The sequence below is a fragment of the Danio rerio genome, chromosome 11 (assembly GCF_049306965.1).
Source record: "Danio rerio strain Tuebingen ecotype United States chromosome 11, GRCz12tu, whole genome shotgun sequence".
Lineage (NCBI taxonomy): Eukaryota > Metazoa > Chordata > Actinopteri > Cypriniformes > Danionidae > Danio > Danio rerio.
Genome location: NC_133186.1, coordinates 12,686,064 through 12,701,503, shown reverse-complemented (window position 1 = coordinate 12,701,503; position 15,440 = coordinate 12,686,064).

Below are 15,440 nucleotides of genomic sequence, written 5' to 3'. Positions count from 1 at the left end.
TGCAGCTGGAAGGGTATCTGTTGTGTAAAACATATGCTGGATAAGTTGGCAGTTCATTCCGCTGTGGCGACCCCAGATAAATAAAGGGACTAAGCTAAATGAAAATGAATGAATAAATTGATTGATTGATTTTATTTAACAATTTTAACAAAAATATACAAACAAGTCCAGTTTGACATTCATATCTTAAAAACTGTTGAGGATAAAATACACAATAAAGCCACAGGCTGATTTCCATCGTGGTCATCGATATTCTTAAAAAATGAACGAGCAAATCATAAAGTGCAAACATCATCAGCTCAGAAACTCAGCACAACAAAAATCCTCAACTTCAACCGTAAAACAGCCATTTTTTAATTTCCTCTCTAAAAACTCTCAAATTGAATCTCTTTAAAACTCCTCGGCAGTATATTCCAAGCAACAGTACACAGAAAAGACTTTCTACCTGTTTCACTATTAATTCTACAAGGACAAATACCCCTGCTACTCGCTCTTGTAGAATGACAGTGTACCTCACTAACTAAAACTTGATAAGTAAATATTTTGGGACCATTTTCTTTAAAATCTTAAACACCATCACCAATTTCAGAAAAGTGACCCTTTTTCCAACTTTTAATAAATTAATTTGACTATAATATTCATTAATTAAATGTGTCAGTGGAAGTACTTTGATAACAATTCTGCAACTTATTTTGGGCCGTCTGCAATTTATTTTTCATTTTTGTGGAACTACTGCTGTACCAAAAGACTGCAGCATAGTCAAAGTATGACTGCACTAATGCACTAGCCAATATTTGTAAAGTTTGGAAATCTAAGAGCTCTGTCTGTCTTGCTAAAAACTTAATTTTAGAACTTTTGAATGGACTATAACAGCCATCTTCTCACCTGTCAAATTACTGTCTGAAATGCAACCTAAATATTTCCCTTCATGTTTGTGTTCATTAATTTGATGCTCTACTTTTACCTCTGATCTGACACATTTTCTCAGTTTCGCAGCTGAACCAAATAAAATAAATTCTGGTTTACACAAGTGTAAGGACAATTTAATAAGGTTAAACCATTAAGAGACTTCCTCAGTTTGTTTACTTATTTCATTTTCAATAAATTCCTTCCTCTCATGAGACACAATTATTGCTGCATCATCCGCAAATAACAAAAGCTTTTTTGAACGGGCCATTTTCAAATCATTGATGTATATTAAAAAAGCAAAGGACCTAAAACACTGCCTTGTGAAACCCCATAAGAAACGGTCGAATAATCTGAAAACACACCATTTAAATCTACTATTTGACATCTGTTTTCGAGGTAAGACTTCATGCATTTACAGGCCAAAACACCAAAACCAATTGCCTTTACTTTTAAAATCAATATCCTGTGATCGACTGTATTGAAAGCTTTTTGCAGGTCTAAGAAAACCATCCCACTTAACTTCCTTTATCCATATCGCTCTTTATATAATTTGTTAAATAAAAGAAACTGTTGAATCAGTGGAATGATTTTCCTAAAACCCGACTGAAACTCTACAATACGTCGTTTTTTAAACAATATTTTCTGCTAATCTGCTAATCAATCTGACAAAGCACTCAAAATTGATACCAGCCTAGAATTACTAACCTCAAACCTACTACCTTTCCTAAAAATAAGAATAACTCTTGCTTTTTTCAACTTTACCTTCACAAATAGAAAGATTTATAATATGTGTAACCACCGGAGTGACGCATTTAAGGAGCCTTTGAGGGAACTGCACTGGAATATTATCTAACCCTGTTGCTTTACTGTTTATAAGTTATTAATTTCTAATTTCTGATGGGGTCAAGAGTTCTAATGTGCCGTTTATGTTTAAAGTAAAATTATTCTATATTTTTTTAAATACCAGCTGATATTGGTCAACCACACTTATGAGTAACCACAGTAAAATATATTTCTGTCTACACATTTTTAAAATATACACATGAATTTGAGATGATTTCTGTATTTTTGTTTACAAATAAACGTTCTGAAGTCTTCAAGGAAACTTTTAATTATTACTTAATGCATGGTCATCATACATCTCTAAATCTTTATTTCTTCAGTTTTACTGTTAGGCAAATCAAAGTAAAAAATAAATAAATAAAAACTAGTGTAAAAGTCTGCGTCTCTCTGTGTCGCTCAGGCTGCACTGCAATGTCTATTCTCAGGCGCGATCCCACTACTGATCTGCACGGGGGATTTGACCTGCTCCGTTTCCGACCTGGGCCGGTTCACTCCTCTTTAAACGACCTGGTGGTCCCAAGCTCCTCCAGGAGCACCATATCGATACCGAACATAGTGCGGACACCCGATCGACATAGTCCACTGCAGTCCAGAAGCCCTGAGCTCAAGTGATCCGCAGCCTCAGCCTCCCAGTAGCTTAAGGTTGATTTATACTTCTGTGTCAAACACCGGCGTAGGCTACGGCGCTGACGCATAGCCCTTCGCCGTGGCCATCGCCGTCACTGACGTGCACCTCTCAAAAAATGTAACTACACGTCGCAACAACGCGTAGCGCAAGCTCTGTGATTGGTCGGCTTGCTAGCGCCGACGAGTCTGGGCGGGACCGAGAGCCGCGCGAATGCCGCGAGCGATTGTTTACAAGTGTGGAGTCCCGTGAAGGAGTTCCGGATGGAAAGTTTTGTTTTGTGTTTACCTCATAGTTAAAGTTGTTGCGCGTCCGCCGGTTCCTGCCACAAAATGAGCGAGTTTGAGTCACTTGTACATCCAGGAAGTGTTCAGAATAGCAAAACAGAAGCGAAGAAACTCGACACAGAGGAACATTTACACCTCACTGCCCACTAGCGTTTCGGAAGTGTTAATGCAGACCAACGGAGACAGTGCGCAGAAGTATAAATGCACAGTTGCGCGCGTTGCCTGCGCCGTGAGTTGCGGCGGTCACTTCACGCAGAAGTATAAACCAGGCTTTAGATTTAGGTCGCTGTGGAGAATCTGATCATCACAGCGACCTCTAGTGGAGGAAAACTCACTTTTATAGAAGTGAACTAATGCTATAATAATAATAATAATAATACTAATAATAATAATAATAACCTGTGCTAATCATTCACTTACAATAGCATTACAGTTACCTTCACTATTAGGAATTCATAACTTGACAATCCATTGTCTGTTATATATATTTTTTGCATGAGTAAAATTTGCATTTCATAGATTTTTCTCAATAAATAAAACAATGGTAAATCTGATAAATAATTAGTAAATGGATCCTTATATCAGGAATTATTCATTGCAGTTTTTCTGCTTTGTTTTAATTCATTGATGCAAATTAGTAAGTCTGTAAATAATTGTTCATTACTTTGTAAACATTAAAAGAGATCTGAATCACTAACCCTAAACAAATAGGTTTTTGAATTAGAAACGCTTAATAATATTAATCAGCCCTTCAGTTCAAGCCTGCTGCAGTCGTCTTGTTCTTGGAAAGGTCAGTGCTGATCCTTGTTCTGCAGATTCTGATGTTTTAAATCTGCTTTTGGTGTTTGATTCATTTACATGGTTAAGGGCTTATTTTGTGATGAAGAAACCCATAAATTTTTTTATAAATGAGTAAATTGTGACAGATCAACAGATGCTTTCAGATTTGTGCTCATCATCTATAACAGTGGTTCTTAAACTCATTAGTGGTATGCAGGCTTCCTTCTAGTGGTACGCAGAGGAATCAAATGTCATATGTACATATTTCACATTTTATCAAAAATGGTTCATACCAATATGACAATATAGCTTATTATATTTATAAAGAAACATTTACAGGTTTTGACGAATCGGATACTTATGTTAATACTTTATATTTTAGTACAGGAATTTTTTATATCTACTTTGTAAAACCAGTAGCCTACCATTGTTAATTAACTTTTAAAAAGCACATTGTTAATGTTCAAACGATTTATAATCTTTAAAGTGGCTGCATAATAAATGTTTTTAATAATAGGAATTAATCCGCCATGTATTGAACTGTGCAGAGCTGTAGTTGCTTTGCTGGGCCTACCACGCTATGAATTTCAATACTGCTCATTATGGTGGTACTTGGAGAAACTTTTCTTTTTTTTGGAGGTGGTACTTGGTGAAAAAAAGTTTAAGAACCACTGATCTATAAGATTTCTCATTTTATTGAAACAATGAAATAAATGAACAAGAAATTTATAAAAAGATATCAAAAAGAAAGAAACTGATCATCGTGAAATTATAAATATACACACAACATTCACTGCTTTGTCCTGTAGTCAGTTTTCGACCACTAGAGGTCGCTGTGATGATCAGATTCTTCACAGCTCAGATTCTGTCAACTCTCGCTGTGTTCAGTGGCGTGTGCCTGTTATCCAAGCTGCTGCGGGTGTGGATCGCTTGAGCTTAGGGCTTCTGGACTGCAGTGGACTATATTGATCCAGTGTCCACGCTAAGTTTGGTATCAATATGGTACTCCTCAGGGAGCTCAAAACCACCAGGTCGTGTAAGGAAGGGTGAACTGGCCAAGGTTGTAGACGGAGCAGGTCAAATCCCCTGTGCTGATCAGTAGTGGGATCACACCTGTGAATGGACACTGCAGTTCAGCCAGAGTGATGCAGACTTTTGGTTGTTGTTTTGTAACTTTGATAAGCAGTGAAAATAAAAATAATAACGATTACAGAAAAAAACAAGTTCACTGCTGAAGATGAATAGCAACAAAATATGGCCATTAATGTTTAATCTAAAATACAGCCTAAACAGATTTCATTGTTCGCTTGTTTAGTTTTAAACGTGTTAATGCAATCTCAGTGTCAATATTTTAAAAGCTAACCTATACAGCACAATCTCTATAAGGAAAATGAAAAATAAATGATGCAAATGATTGATTCATTTATTAAACCAGCGGTGGCGTAGCGCAAAATGCGGGAGCCCCCCTGCAGGGATCACTGATGGGGCCCACTGATGAAAAAGGGGGTGTGGGGGGTTAAGAGATCACAAACTGAGGGGACGTGGGAAGTCAGTGGAGGCCTCAATTTAAGGGGGGCGGGGTGGAGTGACAACGCCAGGAAGCCTTAACAAACTGAGGAGCGATCACAAACTAAAGGAGCGGGAAAGTGGGGTGGGATGGAGCGACGACGCAGGGTAGTGTTCACAAACTGAGGAGCGATCACAAACTGACACCGAAAGCGGCGAGAGTGTCACCGTACGTTCACACTGAAAGCGGCGAGAGCGTCTAAGTAGCCGGAAGTCATTCATTTTCAATGAGAGCCGGCGGCAATAAGGAGAGTTGAAATCAAGTCAACTTTATGGTAATGAGCTATGACGTGGTTCGGCGGCAAGCAATCAGAATGAAGTAGTCCACCGCTTGATAGGAGCTCAGAGAACACAGACCTGTGAACTTTGGTTCCGACCACAGTTGTTCCCAAGAGACTGATTATTGGGGTTGCTGGATTTTTAATTACTTACAATGTTTTCTTACAGGAACATGCATTAAATAACTTACTGGCGAGTTACTGATGTTCATTAATGTTATATAAATTTATCTTAAAAAAGCGGGAATCTCACACGACGTGACAATACAAAACAGTATAGCTGCTTCAGGATATTTCAGACATATGGACACACATTGGTTAAAAAGAGCAAAGCCACAATACACGCAACTTGATCTTCCATTGTTATATGAATTTGATAAGACGTGCTCAACATTTTCACGCTAGAAACATGTTTTATGCAGGAATGTAACTGATATGCTGCAACGGCTCCTTTAAATATGAGATTAAGGTAGCGAGTTTTGACGCTCTCGCTGCCGGAGCTGAAGGCAGACAGTGTTGTCGCCAGGGCGGCCAGAGTGACCTTGGACGCTCTCGCCGCTTTCGGTGTGAACGAACGGTCAAAGTAGCCAGAAGTCACGTGGTTCGGCGGCAAGCAATCAGAATGAAGTTGTCCACCGCTTGATAGGAGTTCAGAGAACACAGACGTGAACTTTGGTTCCGACCACAGTTGTTCCTAGAGGTTTGATTATTGCGGTTGCCGGATTTTCAATTATTGAAAATCGTGAAGATGCGGGGCCGTTCGCTATGCCACTGTAAACCAGTAATCTATTACTCTTCTTTATAGAGTTTGATAACGTCATTTTCGAAAAACTTTCAGTCTTTGTCTTTTAGATAAATGCAAAATGAGTCATTTCTTTCATCTGTTATTTTTTTAATTGGCGTTTAATCAATGCATAGTTTGTTAATCTTTATATTTTCATTTGTAAAAATGGCACACAGAATAGTGTTGCACACATAGACTAAATGGATTAAATAATATATATACAACAGCTGGGTAAATGAACTTGGGCATTTCACTAAAAGCAGTGAAGGACTAATTTTCTCATTAATTTTGTTTTGAGATAAAATAAAGTGCTAAATGTGTCACCATTACATACCTCACATAAGAGAGCACACAAAAGAAGTGCTATTTGATTATAATTTTCCACTCTGACCTCATTTCTTTTTGGTTATGATTTTTTTTTCATAAACCCAACATGTATTGCTTATTTTGTGTTTTTAGATTCAGTATTTAACACTTCTCAGCCATGTTCATCATCAATCTATGCATTTAAGACCCAAATTCTGAATTTAAAGTAAAACACATTAAAGTTCGTTCAATAAAATAGCTAATTTAAAACATTTCCTCTCAGTCAATAAGATTGTTTTGCCTCAGACTTACTGACACATATAAATAATATTTCTAAACCATTTTAGCTTTCATCAGGCACATGTCAGGGTTGTTCACCGCTCCTTTTTACAGCATTAAACCTTCAGCAAATGCAATAAGATGAAATACAGATATTTCAGGGATCACAATCAATGGTTTTAAAAATAAAGCAGCTTTATATGCTGATGATATTTTATTATTTCTATACAAATTAAGTACATCCATACCATGTCTATTGAGGATTCAGGATATGAAATAAAAGAGTGCAAATCTATAACTTTATTTCCTAAAGAATCTGAATGACTTATACTCCCTCATCCAACCCCCATTTAAAAATGCTCATGAAGGTTTCAAGTACCTTGGCATTAAGATTACCTCAGCCACATCTAAAGCCTCCATTATAACTGCACTACTAAGTTAAGAGATGGTCACTTTCACCAATATCTCAGATTGGACTCGTCAATATATAACAAATGAAAGTACTTCCAAAGTTCCTGTATTTATTTCAGTCAATTCCTCTGCCTCCACCACACATTTTTTTTCTGTAATATGAAGAAGCTTTTTTCCTATTTCATTTGGGCAAATCAACATCCCTGACTGAGTCTCTCTCTTGTATTTGAGTGTGGTGGGTTGCAGTTGTCAAATCATAAATGGTACTGGGCAGCTCAACTAAGAGCAATGTTTTGGTTCATGAATAAAAATCTATTCCTTGGTGATGGACTGAAATCAGTACATCTGGGCAGTTGCCTATGACTTTATACTTCTACACCTCTCTAAATTGAAAAACTAAAAATGTAATTTTTGTTAAATATGCTATGCTATATGGTGTGAGGTATTGAAACATCTTGAAGAGGATCCATAATTTACGCCTATGGTGTAATACTAACTTTACACATGGGACTTATAATGCTGGTTTTAAAATATGGGCTTTAAAAGGTTTGAGTAGGTGAGCAATCTATTTAATAGTAATACTTAGCTCAGCTTTCAAGAATTAGGACAGAAGTTTGATTTGGAGTATCACAGAAGATGAATGGCAGAATATCAGTCTGATGGCACAAACTCAGAGTAGACAACATACAGGATTCAAACTTCTTCAACATAAATGGAATATGAGACTAAATATAACTCCAGAATCGCTTCACCCAAACATAGATCAGTGTATAAAATTAAATAAAAAGACAGGAACTCATTATACATGGAAGTGTTCTTTGGTAGATCATTTTTTGTGAGAAAAATCTTAAATTTTTTATTCATGAAAACAGAATATTCTCAAATGAAAAAACTTTGTATAATAAATAATTTTCCTGCCACAATCTCTTTTAGCTCAGGTAAGAAATCGGTGATCTTTTGTTTATTTCATGCGAAACTTCTTATAGCTCATCATTGGAAAAAATACAGAAAGCCCTCCTTTTAAACAATGGTTGCAAGGATTGTCTAATTGTTTGGCATTTGAAAAATTAACATGTATATAAGAGAAAACCTGAAAAAAAAAGGGAATCCTTTTATAAGATTTCTGAATGAAGCTGATGAGAATCTTTTGTCCCTTTAACTTTTGGCACTTTAACTTTTGTACAACATTGTTTTGAAGTTGTATTGTGCATGCATGCATTTATTTATTTAATTACTTGTAATATAATTACCATTTTTAATTCTTATTTTTATATATGTTTTGTTTTTGTTAAGTACATGTTAAAAGTTAAAAAAAAATAAATAAATAAAAAGTGTTTGAGAAAAATGTTATTCTGTAATTATAAAATCTAATAAAAGAAACATTAGTCACAGACTGTATTTTTATAAAGTGTCTTATATTTTATTAATAATTGTATTACAAATGTATTTTAAATAGTGCATTCAGTAAATTTGCATGTAAAAGTCTGCGTCTCTCTGTGTCGCTCAGGCTGCACTGCAGTGTCTACTCACAGGCGCGATCCCACTACTGATCAGCACGGGGGATTTGACCTGCTCCGTCTCCGATCTGGGCCGATTCTCCCCTCCTTATACGACCTGGTGGTCTCGAGCTCCCCCAAGAGCACCATATCGATACCGAACTTAGTACAGACACCTGATCGACATAGTCCACTGCAGCCCAGAAGCCCTGAGCTCAAGCGATCCGCAGCCTCAGCCTCCCAGTAGCTTGGATTACAGGCGCGCGCCACTGAACCCGGCGAGAGCTGAGAGAATCAGAGCTGTGGAGAATCTGATCATCACAGCGACCTCTGGTGGAGGAAAACTGACTACACTACAGTGACAAATCAGTGTATGCTTTGAATATATTTATAATTTTAAAAGGATCAGTTTCTCTTTCTTTCTTGTTCATTTATTTTCTTATTCAGTGTAGTCTATAAATTTATTAAAAAAAAATTTAAATGACAAATCTTTTGGATGATGAGCATAAATCTGGAAACGTTTTGTGGATCTGTCACAATCCACTCATTTATTATCATTACTGTGGGCTTCTTCATCAAAAAATAATTCCATAAACATGTAAATGAATCAAACACCACAAACAGATTTAAAACATCAGAATCTGCAGAACAAGCATCAGCACTGACCTTTCCAACAAGAAGAGCGACTGCAGCAGGCTTGAACTGATAAATATCATTGAACGTCTGAATTCAAACACTCTTTTGTTTAGGGTTAGGGACTCAGATCTCATTTAATGTTTGAAGAGTAATGAAAAGTGATTTATAGTCCTGCTAGTCAATGTGCATGAAGAAATTAAAACAAAACAAGAAGACTGCAATGAATAATCCCTGATACAGTTCCATTTCTACTTCAGATTTACTATTATTTTAATTATTGAGAAAAATCAATGAAATGTTAATTTTATTCATGCAAATTTTACAGACAATGTATTATGAAATTATGAATTCTTAATCGTGAAGATAACTATAATGCTATTGTAAGGGAATGATTAGCACAGGTTATTATAGCATGCAGTTGTTCACTTCTATAAAAGCAAGTTTTCCTCCACTAGAGGTCGCTGTGATGATCAGATTCTCCACTGCTCTGGAGGCTGACCACCAGGGGCCTCATGTATCAACACTGCGTACGCTCAAAAACTTAGCGTACGCCAGGTTTCATGCTAAGAATTGCTCACGTTTGGATTTACTAACAATGAAATGAACGTGGGAATGTGCGCAGCACCATGCCAACTTCATGGCTGGTGTACGCACATTTTTTTGTGCGTGTCTGTTTTTTCCCATTGGCGACTCCTAGAGGCAGTTGTGTTAAATTGCACTCTACAAAGTGTCTTTGAGCCATGCAATGGCAGCTGTATGACGGGTTCATCTGCATGTCTAGCAGGTATATAAGGTTTCCATACCATGCAGTTGACCAGCCAAGCATTAAAGCACATTTTGCGGCGGTCCCCTGGTTTCCCAATGTAATCAGAGCGATCTACTGCACACACAGTCCTATAAAGGTGCCATCTGAAGATGAATTTGCATACATGAATCAGAAACATTCATTCATTCATTCACTTTCTTGTCAGCTTTGTCCCTTTATTAATCCGGGGTCACCACAGCAGAATGAACCGCCAACTTATTCAGCAACTTTTTTACACAGCGGATGTCCTTCCAGCTGCAACCCATCTCTGGGAAACATCCACATCTCACAAACACACAATTTACTTACCTGTACCACATGTCTTTGGACTGTGGTGGAAACCAGAGCACCCAGAAGAAACCCATGTGAAGGCAGGGGGAACATGCAAACTCCACACAGAAAGGCCAACTGATCCGAGGTTCGAACCAGCGATCCAGCAACCTTCTTGCTGTGAGGTAACAGCACTACCTGCTGCGCCACTGCCTCGCCTGCATCAGAAACATTTCCATTTAATAAATGTGCAAATAATATATGATGCACAGACTTATTAATGATTCCTACTTTTATCTTCCTCATGATGAATAGTAGGTAAAATATGATGTGTAGTGTGGAAAAAAAAGAAGAAGAAATTTATCAGATGTTGGATTCAAACAGAGTTCATGCTCACACGTGTCAAAACATGCTACCATGCGTTTTACGAGCTGCACCACTCTGGTTGTTATAGAATCTGCATCAGTTTACACCTATAGATCTCACTATTTCTTTTTTAATCGATTTGGTGCGATGTTCAGACCCAACTGTGTTAACCGCATCAGTTAAACTCTCCCACTCTATTTTTTCTTTTGTTATTAATTCCGGAGGTTAACTTGCAAGTAAAACCGTTTTCTCCGGTCTACCTCCGAAAGCAGCACCTCCAATTTACATTCTGTTCAAAGTTTCTCTTCTTGCTTGCTTTTGACATTACTTTTTCACTTGGTTTTGCCAAAGCAGAGTCATTAGCATATTTATACAGGGGAGGAGGCAGGGAGGGGTTTTGCGCTCGTGCATGTTGCGCTCAGTTTCACGTTTATTCGGATGTACAAATAATATGCGTGGGATTCAGCGTACGCACTGTTTCATACATCTGAATTTTTTCTGCATACACACATTTACAGCTTTGTGCGTACGCAATGTTTTAGTATGATTTCCACGCAAGTCCTCGTACATGAGGCCCCAGGTCGTTTAAGGAGGGGTGAACCGGCCCAGATCGAAGATGGAGCAGTCAAATCCCCCGTGCTGATCAGTAGTGGGATCGCGCCTGTGAATAGACACTGCAGTGCAGCCTGAGCGATGCAGAGAGATGCAGACTTTTTCTTCCAGCAGCACTTACACATATAAAAACAGGAAGAGAAATTCTTGTAACTCTTCATCTTGTATGGTTCTGACAATTCTTTAATTATAGGGTCATCATAACTGCATTATAACAGGCTTCATCAGGCGGTAAATTTTTGAGACTCTTAAAATGTGTTTTTGATTATCAGAGACAATAAATATCACACACTTCTGAGCTCTTCTACATTCACTGTAAACCACCTTTTTGGAGCATTACGCCACCGTCTGGATTGGAGTTTGGAACAGGATTTTACCCATGCATGTTTCTTATGAAACCAAACTTCTTTAAAAAATCAGTCGGCACAGGAGCGTGCTATCTCAAAAATAAGCACAATTTAGACCGTTTTCCCTAGATGATGTGTATAATCCATTTATAAATAATATTTTTTTGTTTTAGTCTAAACATCGCGACCATCCACACTAAATATTCTTATTATTTTGTTGCTAACACTTTCTGATGCCGAGTCGAAGCCGGAGGCGCCGAAGGACAGCCGAGCTCGGGCTAATTACTACCTGCTATCTGGGTATAGTTATGGTTTAAACGATAGCAAAACCATAGTAAACTGATAGTAAAATGATAGTAAAACCATGGTAAAACGATGTTAAAACCATAGTAAAACAATAGTAAAACTTTAAAGCTTTATGGCCACACTTTTTCTCGAAGCAACATTATTGGTAGAATTTTGTCTTTACTCAAAAATTATTTAAATGTATTTTAAAAGTGGATCAAGATAGGCCAAACTAAAGTGGCCCACATATCCATTTTTAACATCTAAGCCAAATACATTTGATATCTGGCTCAAGTCCTGTGTGCCACCTTTATAACGGTGCTACCTCTGCCAAAAACTGCTATATTTGGCCCACATGCTGTATGCCAGCACCGGAAGAATGCCTGCTGTGCCAGCTTTATGCAAAATCTGGGCCAGAATTCTTTGCTTCCTGGGAAGCTACGCTAAATAATATTGCTTTATTTGGCCTTAAACATAAAATGTGTGAAAGACATCAAGACTGCTTGATGTACGGAGAAACAATTAATAACACAATAAAATACCTGAAACAAATTACTGAGCACATCTGGAACAACAAAAATCTATATTTTGTATGTAGCTCACTTATAAGAAATTATTTCACTGAGCAATTAATGACTTTAATAAGACATTAATTATAAAACTCCAGCGTCAGCAAAGAATGCAAAAAAGAGAAAGAAATAAGCCTAATACCCAAATTGCCTGTTTGATACACCTATAAACATTTCCTGTCATTTCAGACTGAAATGTAACTGTTCTAACCAATTAAAAGTTACTCATCTCTGCACCCAGCAGGTCAGCACTAACTTATAATAACTATTAGCCTGCAACACACACACCCATGTTCTTTGAGAGCTTTGACCAACATCAATGTTGCTTTCCAGTCCAAGTTTTTATGCTCTTTACTTGTTATTGTCACGAGCGGTGAGGGAAAAAAAGGAGTGCAGACCCAATTGCAAAAAAAATGTAGAAATATTTATTATAAACTACAAAATAAAAATAAAAGGCAAAACAAAACTACCCCGAAGGGGAAAACATGAATACAAAGGCAAAAACAAACTTGGCAGGACTGGCAGGACAAGACAGGGCTGGACACAACAAGACAGGAAACTAGCGACGACGAACTGGCAAAGGACTGAAAACATGAGGGGGATTATAAAGCAAAAAGTAAATTGACACACAGGTGAACACAATTAACTAATAATGGGTTAACAAGGAGGGTGGGACTAGACAATAGACGGGAGAGCGCATGACACAGAGAGACAATACAAGCCATGCGCTCACATAACACAACACTGAAGCACACGACAAAAGCACGTGACCACAATGTAAACACCGAGCCACGTGCTTTGACAAAAGACGCAAGACACGAGCACACGATGAATGAAAGCACTCACCGTGCGCTCACACACGCAGCGTGCATGCTTCATCCCAGCGCCGACCAAAACCGAAACCAACAAGACTGAGACGCTGGGAATGAAACACCACGCTGCTGACAGACGAAAACACAAACACGAGTACAAGAGCGCACGCGTCTGAGTACAAGAGCGCACACACAGAGACAGAAACAGGACCAGACATGGGTAGTGTCCGAGTTCTGCCACCAAAACAAGAATTTACAAGACCAGAGTGGCAGAACCCTGACAGTTATCACTTCACATTATAATACTACTACTGTTCAAGCATCTGATATGGGTTAAAATAGAACAAAAGGCCTGTGCACACTGAGATGTTTTTTGCTCGCATTTTCCGTCAACGTTTAATGCCTCATGACTATATAAAAGGTGTCAATGTGATCGTGCACACTAACGCCAGACGCTAAAGTGTCATTTTAAAAACACCACCTCATGCTCGATTTTTTGTTTAAAAGCGCCACGTCAAAACCTCCACCAATCAGATTGGCATTTTTGTTCATGTGCACGGAGCTGCTGTAGTTACAGTAAACAGGAGACGCTCAAGCACAAAACTGTCAATGCGAGCGCACATTTAAGAAGATGCCCAGAGGTGATATGAACGTGGAGCTGCTTATTGCACTGGTGAACAATCATTTCTTCAACGCTAGAGCTGGGGCTACTGCTTGAATCATCCATGCTTGTTCGTGTCACCAGTAACTTTAACAACAAGCGTGTGAACTTCCTCTCTTCCTCCTCTTCTGTGTTATAAGCGGGTGTCAGAAGCTTAAAATTGTGTAGCGCCATCTAACGTCAAGGAGTGATTTTGCATCCTCTTCTGCTTGACACTAGTGAAAATTGCTTGGGTTTGAATACGGATAACGTCTCGTAAAACTCTGATGACAAACGCAAACGAAAAGCGTCCTGGTGTGTAGGAGCCTTTTATAGGAGCCAAATTAATATTTTTTGTCATTATTACGAAATTTTACAACAAACAAGCACATATTTTCTACATTTATAACGGCATTCGTGTTTTAAAAAATGCTAAAATAAAAATCCATAATAAACTCCTGTATAGTAGTCTCACAACATACTTTCATACAGGTCAGGACTGCAGACAGGCCAGCCAAGTACTTGCATCCTCTTCCTGCACAGCTAGCACTTTGTAATGTGTGCAGAATGTCGTTTTGCATTGTCTTGTTTAAAATTTGCATGGGCATTCCTGTAAAAGAATGCAGCATATTGTGCTACAAAATATCTATGTACTTTTCAGCATTAATGGTGCTATCTTAGAAGTGCTAGTTACCTTTTTTGGATCATTTTGGACTTGTTGCTGGTAACAGTCTGGATGATCCTTTTCTTCTTTGGTCCAGAGCACACAGCATCCATGTTTCCCACAAACAAACCTAAAATACTGATTCGTCTGACCACAGGACACATTTTTTACTGTTTGATGGTCCATCCCAGATGCCTCCAAGCCTAGAGAAGTTCACATAGGGCTTCTTTTTGGCACAGTTACAACCTAACCAGAAATCAAGGGTATATGACATTAACATGGCAAAACAGGTCATGATCCATGTCACTTGTTAAAATAGCTTATTTCTCTAGAACTGGAAATTCTTTTAAACATTTGGGATAATCTTACATATTGTGCCTTTAAGTAAATCTGCTGTAACAGTCTGTATGAACTTGTTTATACAGAAGACAGAGATGGTCATATTTGTGTATAAATGACAGAATGATGTATGTTTATTTAAAAACTAAGCCTAATTATTAAAATTACAAAAATGAATGCCCATAGAACCTTACAACTATTTTTGCATTGCTTTTTTAAATTGTACCACATTTGACAGCACACATTTACATATTTTTCAAAGGTTATGTGGTATGTTTAGATATTTATCAGTATACTATGAACTAAAAATGCATTATTCATCTATACATAAAGACTCCTAACAACCTAACGAGCGGTTCATTATAACACTCAGAACAATTATCATTAACTGACCAAATGATAGCTGTATTTAAAACCAGACATGGGTGAGGCTATAATTTTCTCTACAGTCACTATAGTAATGGGCTTTTATTAAGCTGACTAAAAAACAGTGGCTTGGCTAGACAGGACATTTACAGCTGCTTAGTCCAT